The sequence below is a fragment of the Lithobates pipiens genome, unplaced genomic scaffold (genome assembly GCF_037356315.1).
Source record: "Lithobates pipiens isolate NorthernLeopardFrog02 unplaced genomic scaffold, aLitPip1_a1.2 Scaffold_22, whole genome shotgun sequence".
Classification (NCBI taxonomy): domain Eukaryota; kingdom Metazoa; phylum Chordata; class Amphibia; order Anura; family Ranidae; genus Lithobates; species Lithobates pipiens.
Genome location: NW_027507784.1, coordinates 301,612,183 through 301,635,468, shown reverse-complemented (window position 1 = coordinate 301,635,468; position 23,286 = coordinate 301,612,183). Strand labels below are relative to the sequence as shown.

The 23,286-nt window shown below is 44.5% G+C and overlaps 1 protein-coding gene and 1 pseudogene across 4 annotated transcripts in view; one reads left to right on the top strand and one right to left on the bottom strand.

Moving 5' to 3' along the window:
- The window catches only part of GLIS2 (GLIS family zinc finger 2), a 79,830-nt gene that overhangs the window by 7,569 nt on the left and 48,975 nt on the right, over window positions 1-23,286 (top strand). For 2 of the 4 annotated variants that reach the window (XM_077449258.1, XM_077449255.1), the window contains exon 2: window positions 4,004-4,098. The exons of the other annotated variants lie outside the window; for them this stretch is intronic. The gene's annotated coding sequence lies outside the window, so the exon portion shown is untranslated. The remainder of the gene's footprint in view (window positions 1-4,003; window positions 4,099-23,286) is intronic. 4 annotated transcript variants of the gene reach the window in all.
- LOC143925796 (U2 spliceosomal RNA) lies at window positions 13,562-13,661 on the bottom strand (annotated as a pseudogene).

Sequence of the window (23,286 nt, the reverse complement as noted above, 5' to 3'; positions counted from 1 at the left end):
TACCTCTTCAAAGAGACCAATCAGCCTACAGGTTCTTTTGTTAAAACTTAACTGAAGAAGCTGAAGTTAGAAGCTGATTGGTTATCAGAGCTACACCAGGTTTTGCACTCTCTCAAGTTTTAGTAAATAAATTCCAATGCGTTCTTGGTAAGAACTAGAGTCACTTCTCAGCCACCATCAGCATCAGACCAATCCTGAAAACTGAATTTGATCAGTAGGGAAATTCTTAATTAGAACCAATCAATACATAACACATTGATAAAGAGTTCATAGCAACAGGCCTCATGCAGAACATTTGGAAAGGACAGGGGGATTCCCACAGTAGCCAACGGACTTCCTGCTCTTTTTAAAAATTCTAGACGTTTTAAAATATTTTCTAGGGACACTGTGTTGCTAGGGTTGCCACCTCATCCCTTTAAACCCGAACACCTAATTACCACCTAATTAGCCACAGAACCTGTGTAATTAATATGTGTTTGGTTTTAAAGGGATGAGGTGGCAACCCTATGTGTTGCTGAAATACTGTATCTAAGCTTGCCATACACAGAGCTGTGTCTGAAGACCACAAGACTTTGTACACATGGGCAGTTTTAGTCGGTTGGAATACTGATACTTCTTTGTATTTTAACTGCTGTTCTTCAGTAAACATTAACAAGAGAACATTACCAAAAGGTAAAAATTGACTAACGTTCAGAAAAAAGGGGTACATTTACACTTCGAGTCCATGAATGGTGCAGCTTTGCGAGTGTGTCTGTGGTGAAGCTCTGTATGACGTGAACTGTTTTGTAGGAAAATGTGAACTTCTGTTTATGGTGGACCAGGCAATGTGAGATCCTGTGTAAGGTGGTCCTGGATAGTTCAGGCACTGTAAATGGTGAAACTGGGATAGTTTGGTCTTCTCTATAGTGAAATCAGGAATGTGAGGTCTTGTGTATAATGGAATTGGAAATCTGAGCTTACACCTGTGTATAGTGAAATCGGACAATAAAAACCTTGTGTATGGTAGAGCTGGGAACAAGAAGCTCCCTGCTTTGTAGAACAGAATTATTAGGCCCTGTGTAAGGTATAACTGGGAACCTGAAGCTATTTGTATGGTACAGTGGACACCTGAGGCCCTGTGTATGGTGGACCAGACCCTTGAGGCATATATATATATATATATATATATATATATATATATATATATATATATATATATATATATATAGTGTACTTGACCCATGAAGCACTGTATATTGTAGCTGGTCACATGGGGCCCAGTGTATGGTGGACTGAACCTTTGAGATCCTATGTTTGATGGACTAGACTCTTGAGGCCCTGTGTATAGTGGACCATATCCTTGAGGCCTGTGTATAGTGGACCGCATCCTTGAGGCCTGTGTATTTTGGACTGGACCCATAAATCCCTGTGTTTGGCGGAATGAACCTCTGAAACCCTGTATATATTGGACTGACCCCCTTGAAGCCGTGTGTATGGTAGGCAGGATTCTTGAAGCTCTGTGTAAGGTAAATCTAGGTACCTGGCCACTTCTGGGAACAAGAAGCCCTATTTTTTTTTCTTTTAGTGTGTTAAGTCCTTTCTATGGCAGTATAAGGTCTTGTGAATGTACTATAGCCTTGTGTATATAGGTGGCCTTATTGATGTAATAATCTGATCTCAGGTTGATAAATGTTGTTCTCCTAAGTACTCTGAACAAAATGGCTGCCTTTACTGCAGCTCCAGATGATTAACGCAGGGAATGCATATCTCTTTTGTGCCAGATAATAAAATACAGCTTAATGTGAGGAGAATATGGCCTTGTTCATACAGCAGATTACTTGCATGCCCCGAGCACAGCCTCTGTGTCCCAAAATGATATCCATGTAGGTGCGTGTCCCTGAACTCATCCTGGGTGCATTCGGGGCCATGTACTGGTACCAGCGCAGAAGTCACATTGAGACACGGCGGCTGTGTCTGTGCAGCCTTTGTGCACAATAGACATCTATGGGACTGGTGACATGGGGATGCACACAACACCTGGGCACCTCCGTGCCAGCAAAATGCAAACCTACATGGGGCATGCAAGAAATCGTCTATGTAAAAGGGCCTATTACCGAATGCTCCTTGGTTATAAGTATAATCTTATTTTATGATAGATGTTTTCCCTTTAAATTGTCATAATCTATGTAAATTGTTCACATCTAAACAATTATTATAAATTTAGATTTATAGAAGCTTAAAATTACACAGTACAGTAAAAAGAAATTAGCAATAGTTATCATGGGAAACATTTCATAATCTATATGTGACTTGGTATCAGTCTTTCTTACTAACATGTACAACAGCACTGAGGCAGAGAGGAAGGGGCAGGGCAAAGGGCCAATAAGGTGTGCTGACAAGAACATACTGACAAGAGGGATAGGACACTAAGCAAAGGGATCAGTCTAAAGCTGCTTCTTCACTTTTTAGACACATACTTGGGGTCGGGAGGTGACCTAGATGTATTGCTTAAAGTGACACTAAACCCACATCATAAAAAAACTATCAATAAATGGTATATTACATGCTGTTCATACTCAGTCACTATGAGATTAATTTTCAGTATTCTGCAAAAAACCTGGTTGATCCTGCTCTTTATCTCCCCCTTCCGTTCATGTCCCCAATTAAGTTGGGGGTTTTGCAGCTGTGGTGGCAACACTGCACATGCTCAGTTTTCAGCAAGTTTCTATACTGGGCATTTCCTCCCTATCACATCTGAACAGCTCTTGTGACTATAAAGTCACACATGTGGGCCGTATACACAGTGGTAAATGACAGCCCACTCCCTCCTCCTCTATGCCCACTAACCAGCTAAACACAATGGGTGTGGAATATTACATGTAAATTAATGGTGGCTATCTTATTCTAAGACACAGGCTGGATGGGGTTTTGACACAGCCTGTGACTGGCTAACACCATGTTATTTCCACAAAATAATAAAGATTTGATTTCAAATATATATCATTTAAAACAGTTTATTGATATTACCGTATTTATCGGCATATAACATACACAGGCAGATAACGCGCACATTAATTTTAAGAGGGAAGTTTCAGGAAAAAAACGTACATTTTAAATAAGGAACTTTGAAGCAAAATAAGGGTCAGTGCCCATCTACAGCCTCACCATTGCCATCAATGCAGCCTTATCAATGCCCATCTTCAGCTTCATCAGTCCACATCAATGCAGCCTTATCATTGCCATCAATGCAGCCTGATCGATGCCCATCTGCAGCCTAGAGGGGACAGGGAGGAGGGCGGGACGAACTCCGACAGATTACATACTTATTATTATTATTATACACGATTTATATAGCTCCAACAGTTTACGCAGCGCTTTACAATGTATAGGGGGGGGGGGACAACACAATTACAGTGCAATACAAAAGGTACAGGGGGGCCCTGCTCGTAGAGCTTACATTTTAAAGGAAGGGGGTGGTGGTACAAAAGGTAATAGCTGCAGAGAATGATTTGATGGGGGTGGCTCAGGGACAGTTAGGTGGGTGTGGGATAGGCTTCCCTGAATAAATGAGTTTTCAGGGAACTCCTAAAGGTGGACAGGGTAGGGGCTGATCGGACAGACTGGGGCAGGGAGTTCCAGAGGTTGGGAGAGGCTCTGGAGAAGTCTTGAAGGCGAGCATAAGAGGCGGTACATATAGGAGGTACATACAGTGACAATCTCCTATGATAGATAGAATAGTGATCCAATGGCGGCCCAGGAGACGGGACTTCCTATTACAGAGTCCGCCAAGTAAACATGAGATTCTAACTGTATGTAATCTGACAGCGCTCGTCCCACCCCCCCTCCCTGTCCCCTCGGGGGCAGCTAAAAATGAAGTATTGGCGTATAACACACACTCGCTATTTGCACCCGATTTTCAAGGTGAAAAAGTAAGTGTTATATGCCAATAAATACAGTATTTACTAATTTTTACTCTGCATTCCAACGCCTGTTTTTTTTTTTTTTTTGAACATGTGACCAACAGCAGCGGACTAGAAGCTCTTCCTGCTTATGTTTTCCTGCAGACAGGCTGGGAAAAGGCTTGGTCGTCTAACAGCTGACTTATCGATTAGAAAAAAGGTACTTTTATTTAATTAAAATAATTACAATGCCATCATCCACATGCAGAAATAGAAGGGACAATGTAAATTAAACAATGGGGAATATTTACGAAAGGCAAATCCATTTTGCACTGCAAGTGCACTTGGAAGTGCAGTCGCTGTAAATCTGAGGGGTAGATCTGAAATGAGGGGAAGCTCTGCTGATTTTATCATGCAATCATGTGCAAGCTAAAATGCTGTTTTTTATTTTCCTTGCATGTCCCCCTCGGATTTAGTGACTGAACTTCCAAATGCATTTTCAGTGCAATTGTAGTGCAAAGTGGATTTGCCTTTAGTAAATAACCCCCATTGTGTGTTTATTATCACTTTAACTGCAGTAGAGAAAAGTCAGGTCGCCAACATGGCTCTGCAGTCTGACAGAGCTGTGTACATCTCAAGACTGGATGGATATAAATAAAAAAAAAAAAAAAAAAAACCTCCCTTATACAGTATTTATTTTCACTGTGTATTATCTGTTTGCCTAGCCATCAGTACATCTACCATGAAAAAAAATATGAGGGCTGCCTTGGCTGGCCATCTTATTGAAATGCTAGTTGCCTGGTTGTGCTTGCAGATCCAGAACAATCATACAGCAAATGAAAGTCAGAATAAAGTCAGAATGCCTGATCTCTTTACTTGTTCAGGATAAGTAACTCAGAATATACTGAAGCCAGGGAATAAGTACGACTCGCATATTCTCTAATGACAGGTATATGTTAAGGCAGACCTCCTCTGATGGTAAAAAGTACTGCATGAAATACTTTTCTAGCCCCAATGTGATGATTCAGAGCTGTGAAATTCTTCCCCTGCTGCAGTGGCTTGGCTGTGCAGGAGAACTCCTCCCAAGGCTTGGTGGGGGCCAACATCTGCAGACAGTGGCTGGGTCACAAGCAGCAATGGTGTACATCACAAGGGGCATTCTGTAGACCGTAACACCAAATAATGGGCCGGTATAATAAATCCTCCCCTCACCCAAAAGAAACTTTGCAGTGCAAGGTGGAGTTCTGGGAGATCTAAACCCAAAGTGGATAACATTTAGTTTGCTAAAACACTGTGTTCAATAAACAACCGTCATGGTTTTTTGTTTTTTTCTTTTAGAAAATTCTGTTTTCACCTTTTTTTTGTTTTGCATTTCTGTTGATTTCCTTCAGCCTTTTCCAGCCACATCCTGTCTATATGCAATTGCTCTGGTTGTGGCTGCCCCTCATTGCTCTGGACTGACTCCTGATAGTGACAATGGCAGACCACCCTTGCGCCATAAGGGTCGAAATGGATGCTTTTAGTCGCCACTAGAAGTGCATGTGACAGGGTGACAACTCATGAAAGCTTTTAACCGTCGCTAGTGGTCAGAAAATGGTTAAAAGTGCCCGCAAAGCACCGCTGCCAAAGTGATTAGCAGGCGCTTCGGCAGCACTGGCCATTGATTTTAATGGCAGGGGATCCCGCACCGCCCCAAAGATGCTGCTTGCAGGACTTTTTTTCCTGTCCTGCAAGCGCACCGCTCTAGTGTGAAAGCACTCAGGCTTTCACACTGGGGCTGCAGAAGAGGCATTTTACAGGCGTTTTTCAGATGCCTTATTTTAGGGCAAAAATGCCTGTAAAACTTCTCTGTGTGAAAGTGGCCTAAAGGGCAAATAGGGGCATTGCTTATATTGTTTAATTGGAGACTGTCATGGCCTTCATTTTATACCCTAACTGTATTACCTAACTCCCTGCCCCAGTCTGTCCGATCAGCCCCTACCCTGTCCACCTTTAGGAGTTCCCTGAAAACTCATTTATTCTGGGAAACCTATCCCACCCCCACCTAACTGTCCCCGAGCCACCCCCATCAAATTATTCTCTGCAGCTATTACCTTTTGTACCACCACCCCCTCCCTTTAGAATGTAAGCTCTACGAGCCGGGCCCTCCTGTACCTTTTGTATTGTACTGTAATTGTGTTGTCCCCCCTATACATTGTAAAGCGCTGCGTAAACTGTTGGCGCTATATAAATCGTGAATAATAATAATAATATTCCAGACACACGGGGCCTGTAGCAGTTGTGTAGGTCCTTCCTGGAGTTGTTGCCATGGCAACCAATGGTTGATCTCCTGTGCGGTCTGTATTAAGCTAGGTGAGAATCTTTCCTCTCTAGTAGCAGCTCTAATATGCCACTTCCAAAGCGTTGCAGTACAGTAAAGCAGGACACTTGCATGTCTGGTGTGCTTATGTACAGTGAAACCTTCTTAAAACAGAAAATATTCACATTACATATCCCAAAAATAAGAAGATTACTCCCCATTTCAGGACATGCAAATCATTCCTTTATGCCAAGGGTCTCCAAACTACGGCCCGCGGGCCACATCTGGCCTGCCACAATATTTTATCCAGCCAGCAGCTAGGGTCAGTGGCATATTGAGGATTAAAGTGGTTCTATGCATGAAGGTACAAAACCTTGTGTTGGAAGTATTGCACTTAATGTGATGCGACATGTGCTTTCAAAATCGGAGAGCATGTCGCATCAGTGTGAACCGGGCCTTACAGTCAGTAGAGGCTGCTTATTATTATTTCAGCTTTAACCCTATCATGTAAGGGGGACTTTGAAAGGGGATCCTCATGCAGGGGGGTGCTCTGAAGAGGACTCTGATGTAAGGGGGATTCTAGTGGGGATTTTCTTCAGCCTGCAAATATTTGTAAAATATACAGCTCTAACTGAAAAGATAGGAGACAACTGCTTCATGCCCCAAACATCCCAATGCACATCCAGAACTGCCAGTGTACAGTACAAATATACAGTGCCTTGAAAAAGTATTCATAATAATTTTCCATATTTTGTCATGTTACAACCAAAAATAAAATGTATTTTATTGTAATTTTATGTGATAGACCAACACAAAGTGGCACATAATTGTGAAGTGGAAGGAAAATGATAAATGGTTTTCCCAAATTTTTACAAATACATATTTCAATCTGAAAAGTGTGGTGTGCATTTGTATTCAGCTCCCTTTACTCCCATATCCCTAACTAAAATCTAGTGTAACTTATTGCCTTCAGAAGTCTAACCTAATTAGTAAATATAGTCCACCTTTGTGTAATCTCAGCATAAATACAGCTGTTCTGTGAAGTCCATTGTGGTTTGTTAGGAAACATAAGTGAAAAAACTGCATCATGAAGGCCAAGGAACACACCAGTTCACAACAAGTTGTGGTGTGACACTTAAGCACTGTTCAATCCATCATCCGAAAATGGAAAGAGTATGGCACAACTGCAAACCTACCAAGACATGACCGTCCACCTAAACTAACAGGCTGGGCAAGGGGAGCATTAATCAGAGAAGCAGCCAATATACCCATGGTAACTCTGGAGGAGCTGCAGAGATCCACAGCTCAGGTGGGAGAATCTGTCCACAGGACAACTATTAGTCGTGCACTCCACAAATCTGGCCTTTATGGAAGAGTGGCAAGAAGAAAGCCATTGTTGAAAGAAAGCCATAAGAATTCCCATTTGCAGTTTGTGAGAAGCCATGTGGGGGACACAGCAAAGAAGAAGGTTCTCTGGTTAGATGAGACCAAAATTGAACTTTTTGGCCTAAAAGCAAAACACTATGGGGATGATTTGCTAAGATGAATGCGCTGCGCCGGTTCATACCTCCATTTGTGCGCCAGATAAATTATCAAGTGAGCGTATGAACCGGCGCACACATAAGCGCAACACTTAAAATATGCCGGTGCTGTTCCTCTCTCTTTTCTCCTCTCTCTCTCTTTTTATCTTCTTTATGTTATTAATTAAATTTTGCCTCATGTAGTAACCCATGAGTATTTTTCACTACTGTGGCCTCATGGATCGGAGAGCAGGCCGACTTCCCTACTCTCCAAGCTCCCCATCAGGGACCGGCTGTGGCTGATAGTCTATAGCCGGCTCCCTGTAAATGTACTCCTGTTACTGTTCCTGCTAGCATTTGCCTCATGATGGTTACTGTTTTATTGTTTTTACTTGAAATGTTTCAATAAAAAATATTTTCAACACTAAAATATGCCGGTGCAATTCATAATAGCCCGTGCCGTATTATTAACAGTCCATTCACACAGGGGCAACGCGACTTCCAGCACAATTTTGGGAGGCAACTTGGATACGACTTGGGGCGCTACTTGAGGCGACGTACAACACGACTTTAAGTCGCCCGCAGGCCAGGCGACTTTAATTTAAATAAAAAACCTGCATGGGTTCTTCCTTTCTTCATCCTTCGGTTTCTTCCTCCATCTTCTTCTTCCTCCATCATCTTCTTCCTCCGATCCACTTCTTCTTGCTCCGGTGTTCTCGTCCAGCATCTTCCTCCACGGTGTCTCTTCTTCGTTCTCGGGACGCTCCGCGCAATGGGAGGCTCCCGCTGTGTGACGCTTCTCTTCTTCTGACAGGTCTTATATAACGGAGGGCGGGGCCACCCAGTAGAGACGCCGTGGAGGAAGATGCCGGACGAGAACACCGGAGCAAGAAGAAGTGGATCGGAGGAAGAAGAAGATGGAGGAAGAAACTGAAGGATGAAGAAAGGAAGAAGACCATAAGAAAGAAGATGAAAGAAGACTTTAATAAAGGACTCTTGTCATTTTTAACACTTTTGTCACTTTTTTGTGAAATGGTAGGTCCATTTCACACAGGGGGGAAGGCCGGGATATGGGGGGCCCCTTGTTAAAGGGGGCTTCCAGATTCCGATAAGCCCCCGCCCGCAGACCCCCACAACCACCGGCCAAGGTTGTGGGGATGAGGCCCTTGTCCTCATCAACATGGGGACAAGGTGTTGAGGGCATGTGGCCTGGTACGGTTCAGGAGGGGGGAGGGCACTCTCCCATCCCCCCCCTCTTTTCCTGCGGCCTGCCAGATTGCGTGCTCGGATAAGGGTCTGGAATGAATTTTGAGGGGGACCCCCACTGCATTTATTTTTTTGGTGTGGGATTCCTCTTAACCACTTGCCGCCCGCCCTATAGGCGATGGAGACTCTTTGCCACGTGATCAGCCATGTCCAATCACAGCTGATCACAGTGTAAATAGGAAGAGCCGTCTTTACACGCGTCTGTCAAACACGAGTAGAGGAGAGCCGATCGGCTGCTCCTCTGACAGGGGGGTCTGTGCTGATTGATTATCAGTGCACCCCCCCCCCCCCGAGGATACCCACTCTGGACCACCAGGGACACCACCAGACCACCAGGGATGCCCAGCACCAGGTATGCCACCCTAGACCACCAGGGATGCCAGTCAGTGCCCACAATTAATTCCAATCAGTGCCCACAATGGGCATCACTGATTGGCATGCATTATTGTTTGGCACTGATTGGCATCCATCAGTACAAAACAATACAATGCCGCCTATCAGTGCCCATCCGTGCCACCTATCAGTGCCCATCCATGCCCATCTGTGCCGCCTATCCATGCCAATCCGTGCCAGCTATCAGTGCCAATTTGTGCCACCTATCAGTGTCCATCCGTGTCGCCCATCAGTGGCACCTATCAGTGCCCATCAGTACCAAATCTCAGTGCCCATCAATGCCACCTCGTCAATGCCACTTCATTGGTGCCACCTCATCAGTGCCGCCTTATCAGTGCCCGTCAGTGCAGCCCCATCAGTGCCCATCAGTGCAGGAGAAAACTTACTTATTTACAAAGTTTTGAAACTGAAACAAAAAAAACATTTTTTTTCAAAATTTCGGTCTTTTTTTATTTGTTTAGAAAAAAATAAAAACCAAGGAGGTGATCAAATACCACCAAAAGAAAGCTCTATTTGTGGGAAAAAAATTATAAAAATTTAATTTGGGTACAGTGTAGCATGACCGCGCAATTGTCATTCAAATTGCGGCAGCGCTGAAAGATCAAAATTGGTCTGGGCAGGAAGGTGTTTAAGTGCCTGGTATTGAGGTGGTTAATATCCATACCAGACCTGTAGGGCCTGGTATGGAATTTCGGGGGACCCTCCACACATTTTTTTTTTTCTTAATTTTTTTTTGTTCTTAATGCAAACATGACCTGTGTGCAAATAGCTTTAAAAAAAACCCATAGAAGTGAACCAGCGCAAAAAAAAAAAAAACAGTCAAGTTGAGAGGTGCGCCTGTTCAACTTATGCAAATGAACCTACGTGGCTTGACATTTACTAAGATTTTGCCGGCGCAGTGAACCAGAGCACTTGAATGGGCGCAAATGCCGCTTGTGCATGCGCAGTGCATAAATTGACCTAGCGCAGTTCCGAGTGTATTTGCAGTCGCAGCAAGCTTGTTTAGAGAAAGTTAATTTTCCGTTCTATTTTGGGCATAGTTGTTACTTGTCATATCTATACTTCCTCACATCACCCCACATCACCCCCATAATATTGGCACTTTCAGCTTATTTTAATTCTGAGTTGAAGATGCCATGCGACAGGTCTATAGTGGCGCACAGATCGCGGCCGCCCGTGCGCCAGTATGCTCATAGTAAATGGGGAATTGCGCTGTGTTACAGGCGCAAATGCTTTGTGAATACAAACACAGCTGTTGTGCGTTTGCGTGCGCCGCAACTCATGACGCAAATACTTTGTAAATCAGCCCCTATGTGTGATGGAAAACGAATGCCGCGTACACACGATCGGAATTTCAGCCAGCAAAAGACCGATGAGAGCTTTTCATCGGAAAATGCGACCTTATGTATGCTCCATCCGAATTTAGCTGGCAGAATTCCCGGGAGCAAAAATTTGAGAGCATGTTCTCAATTTTCCCCACGGAAGAACTTTCTATTGGAAATTCTGATCGTGTGTATGCAATTCCGACACGCAAAAAATCACGCATGCTCAGATTCAACTACGAGACAGAAGCTACTGGCTATTGAACTTCCTTTTTCTAGTCCCGTCGTACATGTTGTACGTCACCGTGTTCTTGGCGGTCGGAATTTGGTGTGACCATGTGTAGGCGAAACAGCTTGAGCGGAATTCCGTCAGGAAATCCATTAGACCTTTTTCCGACCATAATTCTGATCGTGTGTACACGGCATAACACTGCACATCACCCTGAACACACCATCCCCACCATGAAACATGGTGGTGGAAGCATCATGTTGTGGGGATGTTTTCTTCAGCAGGGACAGGGAAGCTGGTCAAAGTTGATGGGAAGATGGATGGAGCCGAATACAGGGCAATCTCAGAAGAAAACCTGTTAGAGTCTGCAAAAGACTTGAGACGGGGGCAGAGGTTCACCTCAGGACAATGACTCTACAGCCAGAGCTACAATGGAATGGTTTAGATAAAAGCATATCCATGTGTTAGAATGAACCAGTCAAAGTCCAGACCTAAAACCAATTGAGGATCAGTGGTAAGACTTGAAAATTGCTGTTCACAGACGCTCTCCAGACAATCTGACAGAGCTTGAGCTATTTTGCAAAGAAGAATGGGCAAACATTTCACTATCTAGATGTGTAAAGCTGGTGGAGACATCCCCAAAAAGACTTGCAGCTGTAATTGCAGTGAAAGGTGGTTTTACAAAGTATTGACTCAGGGGGGCGCCATACAAATGCACGCCACACTTTTCACATGTTTATTTGTAAGACATTTTAAAAACCATTTATCATTTTCCTTCCACTTCACAATTATGTGCCACTTTGTGTTGGTCTATCACATAAAATCCCAATAAAATACTTTTACATTTTTGGTTGTAATGTTATTATTATTATAATACACGATTTATAAAGCACCAACAGTTTACTCAGCTCTTTACAATGTAGAGGGGGGACAGCACAATTACAGTACAGTTCAACACAGAAGGGACAGGAGGGACAGACTCATAGACCTTACATTCTAAAGGGAGGGGGCGGTGGTACAAAAGGTAATAGATGCGGGGAATGATTTGATGGGGGTGACATCGCAAAATGTGGAAAATTTCAAGGGGTATGAATACTTTTTCAAGGCACTGTAACCATAATATTATAGAGACATTTATTCCAAACTGCTACTTTTTTTATTTTTCCTGAGCAGTGTAACTTTAGCAAGGTAGTTATGCGTAAAAAAAGGTAAAGTAAAGACTGAAAAAATGCAAAAGGGCTCTCTGGCCTTCCTCTGAGGAAAGAGGGTCTCACGATGTTCGAACCTCCTGTGGCCAAGGTTTCTGAAAATGGCAGGGGGCTTTGTTCCACCTAGGCCAAAACCCCAGCAGACCTCACCTCTTAGGGTCCAGCCGGTCCACTAAGTACTGCGGTGCCAAGTGCTGAGATCAGGCTAGGCAAAAGGTCAGCTCAAGGACGCATTGTGCAGTAGGAAGTTTTAGGTGCCATTACCTTGTGCCACACTGGGGTCACCACTGCCATATGGTGATACCTCCGGCACCCCACTGGAGGCACATGCATTGGGGCAAACACTGTCTTACTGACTGGACCTCAAATTAGGAGGCACTAAGTCCCTCAATACCCTACATTAGGGAGGCACTTCCAGCCCTCTTAAGGGAGTATAGTTTCCTTGTCCCAAAAACAGAATCCCTCAGGCAGGGCCTTTAATATTGATTTGACCCTGGGCAAAAAATGTCTTGGCCCATTTTCTTGCCCACCCCCATCCAGTTCCACCCTCCACCTGCTCTGAGACATACAATAAATAGCAGCTAGACTTAAAATCAGTTTACTGTATCAGATCAGGCAGCAATTGCGATTGGTTTCCAGCTGTTACAGCATATCATTACTGCTTACTGACTGGTTGCTAGAGGTTACAGCACACATTACGGCTCGCTGATTAGTTGCTAGAGGTTACAGCAAATGATTTCTGCTTGTTAATTGATGGAGATTACTGTACAGTAATACTGCTCACTGATTGGTTGCTAGAGGTTATAGCACATCATCTCCTCACTGCAGGGGGGCATGATATACATATGAATGCCACCTTTATTTACATATCAATGCCACCGGCTGTAGCTGTTTACTTATGAATGCTGCCGCTATTTACATATGAATGCTCCCATTATTTACATATGAATGCCTGTTATTTACATGTAAACACATGGTCTGCAGATGAGACTTCTGTACACAACAATAGGGCAGGGCAGGGCAGCATTAGTACCAGCACATCACACTGAGATATTGGGACACAGCAAAGGACAAAAACTTCAAGGGACAAGGGAATTTAAACTGGGATAGTTGGCAAGTATGGGGCAGCTGCTTTGGGCCCCACAACAATGATAGGACCCAGGGCAGCTGCCCCTTTTGCCCTGCCTTAAAGACGGCCCTGCCCTCAGGATCTGCCTCAGTTACCGCAGGAATAATGGCACTTTAGCTTAGCCCTGATTTACACCACTGTGGCTTTGAAATCATGCTACTTCAGAGCAATTTCAAAGCTGCAGATAAGTGTGATTTGCACCTCCAATTTTATTGCGGCTTCATTTAACAGAATTTGCAATCAAATCAGAAAGTCGCTGCTACATTAGTCATGGCGATTTGAACAGTTCCATTGCCAAAAATGGCGTGTGACTTGTCATGCGATTTGGAACTTTCAAATCGCACCAGTGCGAACCAGGGCTCAATCTGATAAGAACAGAAACTACACTTGATCTTAGCCGAAAGACTAAGAAGAAACTGCATACAGCTATTTGGTCATCATCAGTGTAGTGTATGGAAATCATGGCTTCTGTGCATTAGAACTGAAGCTTCAAAGAGAAGTATGGGATTTGGAATTTTTTTTTTTACTCATGTAGGTGGAATCCATCCCCCAAACGACTCTGCACTAAGAACTGAGCGATAAAAGACCATTGATTGCTCAGTTCTCCCCTCCACTCTGAGCAGAGAGCTGTGACTGTCAGTCTCCAGCTCTCTGCTCTACCCTCCAGCGCTCACTGGAGTGCTGGGCTGTGGAGGGGGTGGAAGGAGCTGGCTCCGGTTCTCCGTGGATTGCTGAGAGGCTGAACCAGCTGTCGGTCTAGGCTTCTGAGTGGATCCCAACCATATGGTCAGGATCTTTTCAGAGCCTTGACCGGCCTCAGCCCCCTGCTTAAAACCGGATTGCAGGAGTGCAGAACAAACTGCACTCCTGAGAGCCAAAGAAGAAGTACAGCCAAAATAGCGTTGGCTATACTTCCCCTTTCAGACCCATCGAGACAGTATAACCATACAGGTTATAGTGAGAATGGGCTAAAGGAATCAAAAAGCCCTCAAATCTAATTAGTGCGTAGAACAGTAAAGCCTCCATAAAACAGAAGGTATTTACTTGTCACATATCCCAAAAATAAGAGGATTATTCCTCATTCCAGGAGAGCACTGGGGTTACTTTACTTAGGGAGCCCATACAGGAGCAAGGTCTCTGCTCGTCCTCACTTGAACTGTAAGCCTCTGGGCTTTAAAGTGGTCTTCCACTCCGACTTGACCCATGCCCAGATACTGTGTATTTACAGAAGAGGAATTGCAGAAGGCAATAATTAGCATTCTTTACCAAAGATTTCCATCACATTGAAAATCCCAGCGGCTTGGAAAATCTGCCGCTTGGAAGTGCTTGTTATCTGTCTGTTTTTAACCCTTAAGCTGGCCGTACACTGATCAAATTTTGCCCAATTTCGGCTTGGCAAAATTAGATTTTTCTATCAAATTTAGTGAAATGAGCTGGGCAGAACATTGTCGTTTGCATCCAATTAGCTACAGGCACTATTCGGGTATTCAGACAGCTGTGGGTGCCAGTGATGTGTCAAATACTGTCCCCTATCGGATAGTGTCCGCCCTGTACTGCGCTTGCTCAGTACGGAGGACAAGGAGACGCTGAAGGTCTCCGAAAATGAACGGAACCTGCGCCGTGAGTCCAGGTTCAAGCCCCACCATCCAAGTGGACATAGAGTTAGAATAAAAAATAGCCAAGCAAAGCGAGGCCGTGTTCGCTCGCCCGTGAGGGGCCCTTTACCGTATGTTCACTTGGACGGTGGGGCTTGCACCTGGACTCAGTGCGCAGGCGCCGTTCTTCCTCAGAGACTTTCGGAGTCTCCTTCTCCTCCGTACTGCGCAAGCTCTGCGCCTGCGCAGTACTGGGCGGACACTATCCGATGGCCGGATAGTTTTTGACAGAACACTGGCTGTCAGAATGCAATAGCTGGCTCTGCAGACTTGTCCATCCACACTGTTTACTGTGGATGGGGGGAATTAAGTGATTTCTCTTATTCAGCCTGCGAGCGTTACAGCACATGATGCCCAGAGTAGTCATATCACTGCATTTACAAAGACTTTAAAGTGTATGTAACCTTTAATAGTGAAAATCTGTTAATGGATCCCACTGTCGCTGCTAACTTTCATACAAATTCTTTTTATTTGTGTAATTTTTATAATTGGCAGCAAATGCCTGGTACCTCTAGATGTTTTTATACCTATCATGTCAGAGCCCCCCATCACATCAGCAGCATCCACCCCCATCATAAAATCCTCTCATCACATCAGAACCTGCATCATTACCATCAGAGCCCCCCCTCCCCTATACGTCAGAGTACCCCCATACAAACAGTACCCACATACACCTGATTCCTCCCCTCCTGCATCAGAGCCCCCTATACATCAGGGTACTTTTATACATCAGAGTCTCCCCTATATTTCAGAGTCCCCTCTATACATCAGAGCCCCCCCTGTACATCAGATCATCCCCATGCATCAGATTCCCACCCATACATCAGAGCCCCCTATATATCAGGGTACTATTTTACATCTGAGTCTACCCTATACATCAAAGTCCCCCTATACTGTTATTCTGTGTCCCCCATCACAGAGACCTCTCTTCCCACCTACTTTTCTCCAGCATCATGGCAGAGGGTTGGAAGCAGAGCAGGTCTGGACAGAGATGCACCTTGTCCTCTCCTGAGTGTTGGGGGGCAGCCAGCATTGATCAGCGTTATTTATTGCCACGGTACATGCTGTGCATCCTAGCCCTAGGAATTCATTTGTTGTTATGATGCTGATGGCGTATGAGGCTTAAGCATGGCAAACGGCGTACCATATTTGTAGCACCCCAGAGTAACCCAAATGCACCCCAGGGTGTCGCAGCAACCCATTTGAGAAACAATGGTTTAACACAATGTAATGTCTTCTATATGTGATAGATTGCTTTCTGTTTCAGGACAAAACTTTTTTTTCAAAAATGTAGCAAATGACTAGAAGCTGTCTGGATTTTTTTAAATCTGTAAACCATGGAAGATATCTCTATCCACTTCCTGCCTTGTTGCTATAGCAGGAAAAGAGAAGGAACAAATGTCCCCATTGGAAGATTTTCCCGCTATTCCTGTTCTGGTGGCAATTACAAAAAGTAGGATTTTTCTTCACTTTCATTCACAGTGACATTGATCTGCAGGTTTGGGAAAGTGAGTCTTCCTAGAGGGACACAGACTAAGACTAGACATCTAAAACAGCCTTGACCAAACGAAATGCTGGCAAAGCTGCACATCTCCTGAATTTCACAATGGAATAGCCATTTTTTTTACCCTGTCTCCATCACCCTCCACCCAACTGTAAATGATTATTTTTTGGGAGGTCTCATTTTACTGATTAAACAGTTGTTTTGGAGGGAACCTTGTTAGGTTTCCCCATGACCTCAACGTCCTAGTAATATCCTGCAGCTTTCATGGTTTTCCTTCACCAAGACATTTTATCAATGTCATCAATTTTCTACAGAATTCCCTACCTCCTCAAAACAACAGAAACTCATATTGCATTATTTGGTCCTTGGCGTTTATCCAGATCCAACTATATCACTATATAATCTTTAGGTTCCATGCACACAGCTCCAAATGGGCCTATCATGTAAAATATTGCCATATATTCTGGGCTGGCAATAACAGGTGCAACTCTATACATTGTGACAGTGTTAGGCCCTGCCACTGTGTAAGTATAAGGAAAACTGACTCAGGGTTTCACTAATGCAGAGTGTGGGGCTCCAGGGTTTTGTGTCTGAGCAGAGAAGACTATGTTTTCCGTTTTCTAATACCAGATCAGGGTCCAGAGACTTCAAAGAGTCTTGGGTGGGATGAAGCCTCCAATCCTGTGTCCAGGTCTTACTGGAGACTTGCAGGCTGTGGGGGTGTGCATGTGTGCCCACTTGTTATAAGTGCTGGCTGGCCATAGCTCAGGGCTGCCTTGAGGAAACAGGTGTGTGCTCCATAGAGTAGACAGGCATACTCCCATTACGAGAGGTGCGCTACTCAGGAGACAGCACTCAATGTTGGAGGAGAGATTCCTAAAGCCCCATACACACTATCAGATTTTCTGCAGAAAATCTGATTGTGTGTATGGGGCCTTACCCACAGGACTGAGAGAGTCTGGACAGTTAAGTGAATCTGGATGACTGGGAGAGCTGAGGAGAGAAGGCCAGTCCAGAGGACTGAAGAAATCTGTAAATCTCAATAGGAGAGAGCTTGCGGTTCCAGGTGATCCCCTATTGAAAGGCTAGGAGTGGGACTATGCAGCTGGGTGCCATTACCATTTGAAGGCCAGGCCTTTTCTGGCACTTTTTGTTTACAAGTAAAAATCTGTATTTTTTGCTACAAAATTACTTCGACCCCAAACATTATATATATTTAGTAGAGACCCTAGAGAGTAAAATGGCGATCGTTGCCATTTTTTTATATCACATGATACTTGCGCATCGTTTTTTCAAATGCAGTTTGTTTTGCAAAAAATACTCTTTGATGAATTTTAATGCAAAAAACACAATATATAACCACATTTTTTGGTACAATATGTTATGCTGAGTAAATGGATACCTAACATGCCATGCTTTAAAATTGTGCATGCTCGTGGAATGCCGACAAACTATGATACTTAAAAATCTCCATAGGCGACACTTTAAACATTTTTATAGGTTACCTGTTTAGAGTTACAGAGGAGGTCCTGCACTAGAATTATTGCTCTCGCTCTAACATTTACGGTGATACCTCACGACTTGCGTATGTGTTTGCTTCTGCGCCCAAGCATGGAGGAATGAGGGCGCTATAAAAAAAAATTTTTTCTCTTTTTACACTTTCCCTTTAGGCCCCTTTTACATGGCTGCCTGAGCTAAAACCACTTGCTCAGTGGGTGATCTCTCCGACAGGTCCTTGTCCACTCTGTGTAGCAAAGTGGACATGGACACAGTTCCGCTCCTGTGAGTTTCTATCATATCCGAAGGATGGATGGGGAATAGGACCACCATCTGTCTGTTTTTGGCGGACAGGATCGGATCAGATGGCGGTGGATGTGAGCGGACATGTGTCTGCTGACATCCACCGCTCCAAAGAAGAGACTGGGGGGTCCGATCAGGTCCGCCAGAAAAACTGACAGGCGGCCTGTTTGGACAGCCCGTGTGAAAGGGGCCGGAATTTGTTTTTTTTTAATCACTTTTATTCCTATTACAAGGAAAGTAAACATGCCTTGTAATTTAAATAAGGAATGACAAGTCCTCTTTATGGAGACCCCAAATCTCTCCTCTACCTTTGAAAGCAAAAGATCAAAAAAAAATGTTTGTCTTTTGCTTTAAAAATAAAATAAAAACGGTTTACTTCCTCCCTTCCTCTGTTTACCTCTATGGCCAGCTGTGCAAACCGTTGGATCGTTTCCTGGGCTCACCGATAAGAACGGTAAGCCCGAGAAACACCAGCAAGTGGCAGGAGAGTGGGAGGATGACCCCTCCTGCTGCTTCAAAAGGTGATAAAGTGGTGAATTAGTCGCTCAAACAGCCAAAACCCAAATAAACTGATTCAAAGCCGTAGTATTGCGGTCTTGAAATGGGTAACTACAAGGCTGCGTGAACCAGGAGAGCCCTGAGAGCCAGGAGAACTGGGTAAGATGGTCTGAGGGACCAGTGGAAGAGTACCAGCACTGCTGAAGAGAGGGACGGGTGGCTCGTAGTTTACAGTGCCTTGAAAAAGTATCCATGCCCCTTGAAATTTTCCACATTTTGTCTTACCAGAGCACACTCTTTCAAATGTTTGCCGTATCCCCCACATGGCTTCTCACTAAGGCCCCTTTCACACTGGGGCAGTATTCAGGCGTTACAGCGCTAAAAATAGCACTTGTGTAGCGCCTGAAAAAAACCGGCCCCTTTAACTCCAGTGTGAAAGCCGGAGGGCTTTCACACTGGAGCGATGCGCTGGCAGGACGGTGAAAAAAGTCCTGCTAGCCGCATCTTTGGAGCGGTGAAGGAGCGGTGTATTCACCGCTCCTACCCATTGAAATTAATGGGACACCGCGGCAATACCGCCGGAAAAGCGCCGCTGCAGCGGCGCTTTGCGGGCGGGTTTAACCCTTTTTCGGCCACTAGCGGGGGTTAAAACCACCCCGCTAGCGCCCGCAGACCGCCGCTAAAACGACGGTAAAGCGCCGCTAAAAATAGCGGCGCTTTACCGCCGACGCCGCTCCCGCCCCAGTGTGAAAGCAGCCAAACTGCAAATGGAACTTCTTATGGCTTCCCTTCAACAATAGCTTCCTTCTTGCCACTCTTCCATAAAGGCCAGATTTGTGGAATGCACGACTTAGCCCTTGTACACACGATCGGAGATTCCGATAACCAAATCCGTCGGATTTTGTCCGAAACTGTTGTATACACGCGGTCGGACGAAGTTGTTGGAAAATCCGATCGTTCAGAACGTGATGACGTTATTTCGTTACGACGGGACTACGTTAAGGCTAGTAGCCAATAGCTTTGATGTAGGAATTTGATCTGAGCATGCGTGGCACTTTGTCCGATCGGAATTCTCTACACGTGATCGGAGTATGTCCGATCGGAGCATTTTGTCGGAAAATATTTCCGGCAAATTGGAAAATTTGGTCCGATGGATATTCCGACGGAAACAGTCCGATGCATACCACACACAGTCGGAATATCCGACAAAACGCTCCAATCGGACACATTCCGTCGGAATCTCCGATCGTGTGTACAAGGGCTAACAGTTGTCCTGTGGACATATTCTCCCCCCTGAGCTGTGGATCTCTGCAGCTCCTCCAGAGTTACCATGGGCCTCTTGGCTGCTTCTCTGATTAATGCTCTCCTTTCCCAGGCTCTCAGTTTAGGTGGACGGCCATGTCTTGGTAGGTTTACAGTTGTGCCATACTCTTTCCATTTTCGGATGATGGATTGAACAGTGTTCCGTGAGATGTTCAAAGCTTGGGATATTTTTTTTATTACCGAACCCTGCTTTAAACATTTCCACAACTTTATCCCTGATCTGTCTAATGTGTTCCTTGGCCTTTTTGATGCTGCGTGTTCACTAAGGTTCTCTAACAAACCTATGAGGGCTCCACAGAACAGCTGTATTTATACTGAGATTCAATACACACAGGTGGACTCTATTTACTAATTCTGTGACTTCTGAAGGCAATTGGTTCCACTAGATCTTAGTTGGTGGTCTCAGAGTAAAGGGGGCTGAATAAAAATGCACGTCACACTTTTCAGATATTTATTTGTAAACAGTTTGGAAAACCATTTATCATTTTCCTTCCACTTCACAATTATGTGCCACTTTGTGTTGGTCTGTCACATAAAATCCCAATAAAATACATTTATGTTTTTGGTTGTAAAATGACAAAATGTAGAAAATTTAAAAGGGATGTGAATACTTTTTCAAGGCACTGTATATTTTATATCTTTGCATTTAAGATTTGCAGTGTGGTTTTTACCGAAGGTGACCTCTGCTTAAGCAGCTGACTTCATTTGCTTAGTCCGAATTACCCACGTTTGAAAAACTCTAGGCCAGCAGCTAACTATACATTCTAAAGCTGACCTCCAGCCTTTCCTTCAAGTAGAACTATAGACAAAACATTTTTTTTTCATTTTGGATAGAGTAAGGGATAGTTATAAGGCTTTATGTACACTAGCTGCTCCTAAACTTGATTTTAGGCGCTTTTAGCATTTTTTTGCAGCAAGATTTTGCTGCGTTTTGCATTATGGCCTAGTGTACATGAAGCCTAACCCCTGTCACAATTTTTTGCCATCTGTGTCCCATTTCAGAGATTTCCCATCACTTCCTGCCCCATAGCCAAACAGGAAGTGTGGGTAAATCCCTGCAAAGTAAGGGAATTCCTTCGGGACCCCCAGGTCACCTGAAGTAGTGTGCCCATTGGAATATTTCCCCTCTATTACTTTTCTGGGGACGACGCAAAATTTGGGATTTTCGTTACTTTCGCTTTGAATGATGATGGTAAACAGGACAAATAGAGAGGGTGAATTTCCCTAACAGGGACACGGACAAGCATTCTAATCCATCTCCACTTTATCCAAAACTAAAAAAAAAAGGTTTAGCCTTTAGTTGTAATTCTTGCACAGTTGTATAAGCTCCTCTCCTCTACTGAAATTGCTTACTATGATTTCAATGCACACCTGTGAGCTTCTTACAATGTGTAGTACAGTGCCGTGACCCCTTGAGAAAATTCCCCAAGTTGTGGGGACCCCTGACAGTAAAATTATTATTTTTTTGTAGCGTGGGTTTTCAGCACCCATGGCAAGACAAGTAATTTGCACCCGTAACCCACAGACATTTAGTTCTCCCTGAGTCCCTTCCACTCGTACAGTATTAAAACACCTTATGGTACATTTTAGGATGTACCACTCTTTCTCTTTGTTCTCCTTTCTTTCCCTTTTATCCCTCTCTATCCTAATTTCTTGGGTTTCCCCCATCCCCTACTCTAGCTGTCTTTCTTGTTCTTTCTCTTATTCTTTCTCTCCTCCTCTTTTCCCCTCCCTTCCATGTATTCTCTATTTTTATTCCTTCTCTTACTCCTTAGTGGGTTGGGGTGTGGGATCAGTGGCAGTGCTGGGGGGGGGGGGGGGCAGTTCTGATCAGCCAACTTAGGTGCTCTTGATCAGGGTCATCTGCTGATCTGAGAATTGTAGTGGGGACTTTTAATGGACACTATAATCACAGGTAGTGTTACTCACTGTGTCTCTGGCTTCACTGCGTCTCTGACTTTGTGGTGTCTCGTAGCAGTGACACCTATGCCGAAATCAGGAGATAGGGTCTCCTCCAGCCCCTCCCACTTCAGATTCCTCACCAGTCAGCTGACCTCTAGTCTCTGCTCCCCACCCATGCTGTGAACTGAATGGGAGGCTGCGAAGAGGTTGAGTGGGCGGCCACGGGCTCCAGGAACAGCCCAGCTGGGCGGCCATGGGCTCCAGGGATAGCCCTGCTGGGCAGATGCAAAAAGGCAGAGAGCGGTACGGGCTTTAGGAACAGCCCAGGATTTGGTGACCCCTGTCAAATCATCATTCGACCTCTGAGGGGGTCCCGACCCCCAGGTTGAGAAACACTGGTGTAGTAGAAGGTGCAGCAAGTCAGAGCTCATCTCATTTCTTGGCTGGAGGATGTCCAGCATCATCTAGCTCTTTCCTCCCAAGACTGACTGTCCCAGAACTGCCCTCAGTTCTTTCGATCATGAAGGCTCAGCATCACATGTGGGCATTATCACACCTTTTGGTTTTCAGGAAGCTATGTACAGCATCCTGTGGGCCCCTCTAACCAGCCATGATCTGCCTACATTGTAAAGAGAAGCACAGGGGCCTATTGACAATTCAAACAGTCAATCAAGGCCATACACCACCATGAATCAGCGTTTAGCCGTGGCAGAGATCACAGGTCAGATGTCCATGGCAGGGATCACAGGTCAGATGTCTATGACAGGGATCACAGGTCAGATGTCCATGGCAGGGATCAGTCAGATGCCTTTTTACATGTGAACAGCCACATCGCCTGTCAGCCTGTCATAGATTTTTACAAGCTTCCTGGCCACAGCTGAGTGCAAACACCTGAGAACCCTGCCTCGGCTATGTGCTGATTCTTGGTGGTGTATGACCTTCTGGCTCTGGATCATGAATTATTGATCATAACTAAATGGAACTTCAGCCAGAACTTTTTTTTCCAAGTTTCTATGGGGTGGGGAAAGGTTACCTCTGTCTGGTTTTTATTTGTGGTTGGCTGCCCACTGGGGATATTTCTCCTGAGTTAGCTTGGCAGGAAGGAAATACTGCAAAATGTCATTACTTTCAATTCAAAATGACAACAGTTTTGAGAGACCACACTCTTTCTCAAGCTATAGTTTGGCCTGAGAAAGAGCGTGGTCGCTCGAAACTGTTCAGTTGCTGATGTTGATATTAAGCTACATTGTGATGGCATATTGATTTGGAAGTAAAGAAATGTTGCTGTATGTTTGAAATGTTTTGATATATTAATATATATTATATACACACACACACACACACACAGTATTCAGCATGT